The sequence below is a fragment of the Engraulis encrasicolus genome, chromosome 17, assembly GCF_034702125.1.
Source record: "Engraulis encrasicolus isolate BLACKSEA-1 chromosome 17, IST_EnEncr_1.0, whole genome shotgun sequence".
NCBI lineage: Eukaryota > Metazoa > Chordata > Actinopteri > Clupeiformes > Engraulidae > Engraulis > Engraulis encrasicolus.
In genome coordinates this window covers 10554258-10561757 of record NC_085873.1, presented here as the reverse complement: position 1 = coordinate 10561757, position 7500 = coordinate 10554258, and the positions used below count along the sequence as shown (strand labels likewise).

Genomic DNA, 7500 nt, shown 5'->3' with positions numbered 1-7500 from the left:
ATATGTTGAGAAATAAGGCTAAAGGAGGAAGAAGAGAACTCGCACACCAAGGGTTGCCGATGCAGGAAAGGTGTTTTAATCCATCAACTTGAACAAAAATAAAATAAAGTGCTACCAAGTGGGGGTGCAAGCGTTTCGGTCCTCAGACCTTCATCAGTGCAATCAGAGAAATAAGGCTACCCATTTTACCCATGACATGTATAATAGTAGTACATTGTCATTGTCAAAAAATGCAGTACAGTGAATCATTTCTGTTTACAACACAGTTTCATTCGTCCCTCATGCAGGGGTCTATAATGAAAACAATAATAAAACAAAATAGGAGCAGAGATAAGAATTTAAGATCACTGTGTGTAACGCATAGACAAAAAGGGTCTAAGAGGGTAGGCTATGCCTTTTCCCCCACACACATAGGCGTACACATTCTACATGAGGGGTGCTGGTCACAGGGCCAGTTTTTCAAAATTCCTTCCATTAAAAGGGCTGAACAACATATTACACATTTATGTCTATATTCACATTCATTACACATTCATTTCTATAACTTATGCAGCCCGTGAAGGCCTGTCACCTAACTCATTACAACTGTAAAACAAAGCCTGGGGAGTGTTAGTAAACTCATCCCAACTGTCCCTCTGAAGTTTTTTTTAAATATTGCTCCCAAACCCAAGTTAACTATAACAACTTGACTAGGCTTTTGATCCCTCTGTCTTTCAAGCACTTGTGGTTTTCTCTATAGGATGTATTTACTCCAGGAGGAAAATGCGAAGGAAATCGTAATTTAAATCGTTTTTAACAAAAACGGAAATCGTAAAAAAAAAAAAAAAAAGTTAATTTTTTTTTTTTTTTTTTTTTTTTACATTTTCGTAAACTATGGCGGCCAAATTTAAACTATGGCGGGCCGCCATAGTTTCCTCAATGTATGGGAAACACTGCACACACACACACTCACACACACACACACACACACAGGGCGGTACCATGGTCAAACACACAAACACTCGCAGACACTCGCAGACACTCGCAGACACTCGCAGACACACACACAGACACACACAGACACACACAGACACACACAGACACACACAGACACACACAGACACACACAGACACACACAGACACACACAGACACACACAGACACAGACACACACAGACACACACAGACACACACAGACACACACAGACACACACACACACAGACACACACACACACACACACACACAGGGCGGTACCATGGTCATGGTACTTCTGTCATGGAGGACGAAAGGAGAGTAGAGGAGGGACAAGGAAAGGAGAGGTTATATGAAGAAAGAAAAGAGATTATTATTACCAGTTATAACTCAGCATGCATTCAAAGTCAACACAGATGGACAAAAGACAGAAAAATGTCAGTATGTGCATCACAAAACAGCAACATAACTAATAGATAATATTAAGTGCATAGCTACGCCAGTATACACTCACCTCTATGACTCGGTTACAAGTGGTAAGTGGACCATTATGTTTTGATGGTGGTGCACTTAGGAGCTGAACATGCTTGGCTGAAACCTGCTTAGACAAAGATCTCTGAAAGAGCCTCACTCACTCTCTGCTGTAGCTTCTGGCCGAGGCCTTGATTACAGGTGTTGTTCATGACATTGCAGGCTACATTTAGAGAAGGAACTGGCCGTTTTAAAGTATAAGGTTTTTTATATTCAATTTTAAATTTTTCAATTTATCATAATTCATATTCTGGGGGTTGTTGTATTCCACTGGTCTCCAAACAACGGCCCGCGGGCCAACTGCGGCCCGCGGGCAGCAAATTTCTGGCCCGCCATGAGGTCCTTAAAAATGAAACCATAAATGCGCCTATTTGTGGCCATGCGCGATTTTCGATCACAAAAACGTCAGTCATCTCTCCTAAGCATTCACAAACAGTTAAATCTTATAATAACAGTCTCATGACAGACATTGACAATGAGGGAAAATGGTGAAGTGCAATCTGTTGTCTCCTAGACATCTAGACAAGCCGTTATTTATCATTGCGTTTACCTCAGTCATCAGACCATTCGCAATTGTGCGGTATCGAAGCACTCTCCTCTCTTCTGGTTGAAAATGAGGACAATTCTCTCCTTCAGTATTTTTATGTATTTAGCAGGCCAGATACATTTTGTCTTTTGTTTACTCACATTTATGTGAAGTTTGGATGACAATTATGCCGTATTTTGGAAGTATCATTTATGCAAGGTAGTAGCCTACATGTAGAGACGTTAACGCAATTCAAGCTCCAGAGAACAGTCGTTACCAAAAGAAGGGAGGACAAAAACGAAACCAGTTCCTTTAAAATGTCTTGGAAATATAGAGCCAGGTAGAAGATTAGCTGAGTATTCCTGAAGGTCAACGTTACTGGGTGCAGCCTGCGTGCCGCGGTGAGCTGCGCCCTTTCTATTAAACCTGGAGAGTCATGAGGCGCGAAGCGCACAGTTATTTAAGCCAAGTCGTCAGAGTTTTCTCAACTCTCTTCTGTTTGCAGATGTAAACGATTCTCCTTTGCTTCTATTGTATGTCATATACCGTAAAGTTCCATATAATAGCCGAGTTCCAATTAGCGGCCGGGTTCCTTTTAAGGGCCGGGTGCACGAGGATATTTGGACAGATAATGGCCGGTTCCAAATAAAAGCCCGGTCTAAATGATCATTAAATGACCCAAGGAAGAAGGCTTGACCACCGGCGCTGCATGTTTCCCCCCTTATATTGTTTTATTTAGTTTTTAGGATGCGTTGCGTCTTTGACCATCAACCGCTGCGTCAGTGAATCGAAATGTCGGAAATTTTGCAATCTAAAACTCGGGGAAGCAGCGTGTTTCAGGGTATGGTTTAACGCTGTAATAGCCTACGGGTAAATGCGAGTAGTCTAGACATGTGATGAGAGAAAATGACATTTGCGACAAGCGTCCAACGAAATGAAATGTAAAGTCAACACGAAATATGCAGCCTCTCTGCACTCGGATTCTCTTCCCTTCGCACTAAACTGGCAAACATTTTCTCTTATGCCTACAATGCTTTTAATGTTTTGTGCACTATATGGACACATGAGACATTGTTGACATGTTGAAGTGAACTTTCTTCAATGTGGATGGCGGAGCACGCACTCGCACACACCCTGCACGCACTGCACTGATCAACACACTTTAATCAAGCATCAATCTGCGTGGCGGAAGCGCACACCGTTGCAACTTTGACTTTGGGGAAGAGATTGTTTAGTGGGATGTGCATTTAAATGCTTTTCAGTTTCATTTGTTAGCTTTACATTTTTTTGTGTATGGTAGGCCTAGCCTATTAATATGTGACATCTGTGCAGATGGAAACGTTTTGTGTTAGGCTGTAGCCTACCTTAATTCGGCCTATCTACTTTTAGTTAACCACCGCGTAAAGTTCTTCGCATGGACAAATTAAATGGTAATTAAATAAAAGTTCACCAGTATTGCAGGGTGTATTAAACCCAGTGTCCGTTAGGGTTTGGGAGAGCAAGGAAGAGAGCGGCATCTGTGATTAACCGCTTCGAAATGTGTGCGTAAAACCGCACCCAGTGGGTTTTGTGAATCTTGAAGTGTTGCCGCATTAAAAAAAACTTTGTTTGATTTCGTGTTTGTATTTTACTTTGACGTTGCCTATAGTCCTCAGTTCATGGTTATTTTCTGTTGACCTCCTTCACATTTTCTTTCGGTCATGTAGGCCTATTGTAAATAAATCGACCGTATTTTAATCATTTTGATTTCGGACTTAATTTAGCCCTTCAATCACCCCTTGCAAACTTAAACCCTGGTAGAAGGAGCATTCACTACCCTGCACGTAGCCTACTCGTTAATCACTTATTGTCTGACTGATTTTGGCTGCTGCGAATAAGGTATCTTTATATAAAAAAGGGCCTGTCCCCGTTTTGGCTGAATGCTGACACCACGCAGATGACCGTTGCGGTCTTGCCGCGGGTCTTGAACAGTGCACACTCTTTTGAGAAGGCAACTGGCCACCGCAGGAGAGGGGAAAGGTGGCAATATTATCCACAAGGTCCTGGTAGGAGAATCATTCGTTATAGGCACTACTGCATACACATTCAGCAATTTTGTCTGTTGGTTTTTGTTTGCTGCAAAGTAGGATACCGGGTAGACTAGACCTCCATATCTTCATAAAAATCATCTACCGCTGTGATAATTTGACTACAGACACCAGTTGTTTAAAGCTACTGTACAATTGCATTCATGCCGCTTGTCTTGAACTGCGCGCTCTCTTCCAGTTCCATGCGTGACAGCCAGATGAGAAGCGCAAAGGTGGGGGCTATCCGTGGTCGCTGAGAAAGGTGTCAATATCCACAACCTCACTGAATAAATAGCCTAACCCTTGAACTGTGCAGCAATTACACATTGTTTAGGTTCTTGAATACTTTCTAAAACATGGAATTAATTTTCCATTAATAAGGAAAGGTGTAAGATTTATCCTCAACCCTCCCCGATAATGTTCTTCGAGTCTTCAAAATCGCGCATCACGCATTAACACCTGCTGTGTTAACTGTACATTTAACAATAACATAGCCTAGGCTATTGCTTAAAGCAATTGAGCACCATATTTTCCCAGTTTAGGGAAATATTTTTTGGGAAGAAGGAATTAAGCGCCTGTTCCAAATAGCCGCCTGTCTCAAATATTCGCCTGGTCTCTCACGCGATTCAGACAAATAATAGCCCGGGCCATTATTTGGAAATTTACGGTATTTGCTTTGTCTTGCACTCGTAATATTGAAGGTCTGGCTGACCGTATCTGTATTTCTGTATCGCACGTGTATAACTGTATCGCATTCCTAATTTAGCCTATCTGAAGGCGCCACGGGAGCATCTGAGAACAGTAGGCTACCTTGCTCCACCCTACCCCTAACCCGAATTTCAGAAATGTCCAGGAAACATATAGCTAGTAGTTAGGCAGAATAGGGTTTAATATTCCTGATGGCCCACCTCATCTCCCCGACAGCCCCGACGGTGAGCGTGTTTCCCTCTGTTCAACCAGAAGAAAGCACTCAGTTATGCAGTTAGAGCACACTGTCCTCTCCTCCCCTGCACTATTTTTGTGTATTTGTGATATCACCCTCTTTCCATTTTAGCTGGCGTACTGTAGTAGCCTATTCTAAATGTGGAGGATATTTTTCCCCCGTAGTTTGGTAGGGGCGCGTTATGCGAGATCAGTTGAGCAGAGAATGCATGATACATCGGGAATGCGTTGGAGGAAAACTAATATGATTTTCGAAAACGACCGCAATAAAGAAATAGGCCTATATAGACGAGCATTCCTGGAAACTAACTATTTCATCTGCCTGGGTACCACCTGTGGCATGGGCTTGCGTCTTTTCTGTTCAGGCAGAGGTGAGATGCAGCGCACGAGTTCAATGAGATTTAATCGCTATGGAAAGGACTTTTGTTCCTCGACCGAATTGGGATTTTAGCGCACATTGAACTATATTTGTTTTAGGTCTTGTCATGTAGCCTAAATCTCTCTCCCCCTCCCTCCCTCCGTGACTGAAGTGGCTCTGCTGGAGAGCACGTTCAGCAGTTGAACATGCATTCAGCAGTTGAACGTGCTCTCTCTCTCTCTCTCTCTCTCTCTCTCTCTCTCTCTCTCTCTCTCTCTCTCTCTCTCTCTCTCTCTCTCTCTCGTTAACCTGTCCACAGTTGGTCTTTATTTACATTCCTCCCTGGCACTGTATTGCAACAGCTAATACTAATATTTTAATATTTCAACAGTGTCTATTATTATTTTTTTTTCTATTATTTTTATTATTTGTTATTATTATTATTAAAAAAATTTTTGGGGGGGGGGGGTCTGGCCCACGGCCTCGCTTGCTCTACATTATTTGGCCCTTGGGAAAAGTTAATTGGAGACCACTGTTGTATTCCATGCTGTTTGTGTAATCTGTATAGCCAGAAAAGACCTTTGAAACAACACCACAGACATCTTTTTGTGACTGATATAATCACTGACTGATATAATCAAAGCTGAATGTAGAGTGTCCTACCCTCAAATGTAAACCGTTCCTAGTCTGTTTCTCCCTTAATATTAGCGTCAGATTCACACAAATGCAGTTTTGGAAAGGCACTAAATAGGCACACCACGTATGATTGAAATCTGTGTCGGTCGGGTCCCAAAGTGTCTGATTTCACGTGAAATGACCCATATTCAGGACAATGTGGTACATTTTGTTATAGGTAGGTAAGGTAAACAAGTGGTGTACACAAAAGTGTCCATTGTTTTTATAGATGCGTTACAAATGTATTCATTTAGGTATTTCATAGGGCTGATGGAAGTCCTAGGTACTGTATGTTCAGTGTTCTGTTTATTGCATGTTGTCACCTATATATGGTAGGTTCACTGAAATAGGAAGTGTAAAACTGAAGTGCTAGCCAGTGCTTTTCTCGACACTTGGGTGTTGTAGCATAGGGTTGATGCTGCTATTAGGTATGTTCATGATATATTGTCTGTTGCTTCCTATGGATTGACTAAAATTGGAACTGTACATTTGAAGTGTTACCAGTCACTTCCTAAATGCTTAAACACTCGTGTGTGTGTGTGTGTGTGTGTGTGTGTGTGTGTGTGTGTGTGTGTGTGTGTGTGTGTGTGTGTGTGTGTGTGTGTGTGTGTGTGTGTGTGTGTGTGTGTGTGTGTGTGTGTGTGTGTGTGTGTGGCCATGCTCTGCCAGCTTATTGCTTGTTGCCAGCGTGCTAATTAGCGGCTTGCAGGAGTGTGTTCACACTTTGTTAGCACGCCGTTGTCCTCAAGCTTCACCGAGTTACATTGAATTATCACGCGTGGGCCTCTGTGTGTACGTATATGTGTGTGTGTGCGTGTGTGCCCTCTGTGTCTCACACACGCACACACACACACACACACACACACACACACACACACACACACACACACACACACACACACACACACACACACGCACACACACACACACTAACACACACACACACGTTTTCCAGTGGGTAGTGGGTATCTAGCAGATGAAGATTTAACAACTTGTAAAACAATGCACTCTTTGATAATTCTGCAGCTCCATTCTCCTTCATGCGTTTGTAATTGTCTCCCCCCCCTTCTCTCTCTCTCTCTCTCTTTGTGAGTGGGTTGAGAGAGAGAGAGAGAGAGAGAGAGAGAGAGAGAGAGAGAGAGAGAGAGAGAGAGAGAGAGAGAGAGAGAGAGACAGAGAGAGAGAGAGAGAGAGAGAGAGAGAGGGGAAAGGAATAAATATAAAAGGATGAAGGAGAAAGGAGCTGCAGAATTATCAAAGAGTGCATTCAGCATTACAAGTTGTTAAATCTTCATCTGCTAGATACCCACTGGGACCGTGAGTGAGAGTGAGTGCTAGTGCTGGTGAGATGTGAGTGGGATTTGGCCGCTGGGAGAGAAGGCCAAACTCTGCTGACACGTGCCAGGGCCAAGCGCTAGGCTGCTCTTTGGCACTTTGTAGGAGCAGAGA

General features: G+C 42.9%; 1 protein-coding gene across 3 annotated transcripts in view; it reads left to right on the top strand.

Annotated features, from left to right (window-relative positions):
* Window positions 1-7500, top strand: part of LOC134467804 (adenosine kinase-like) — a 303549-nt gene that overhangs the window by 227502 nt on the left and 68547 nt on the right. The window lies entirely within an intron of this gene.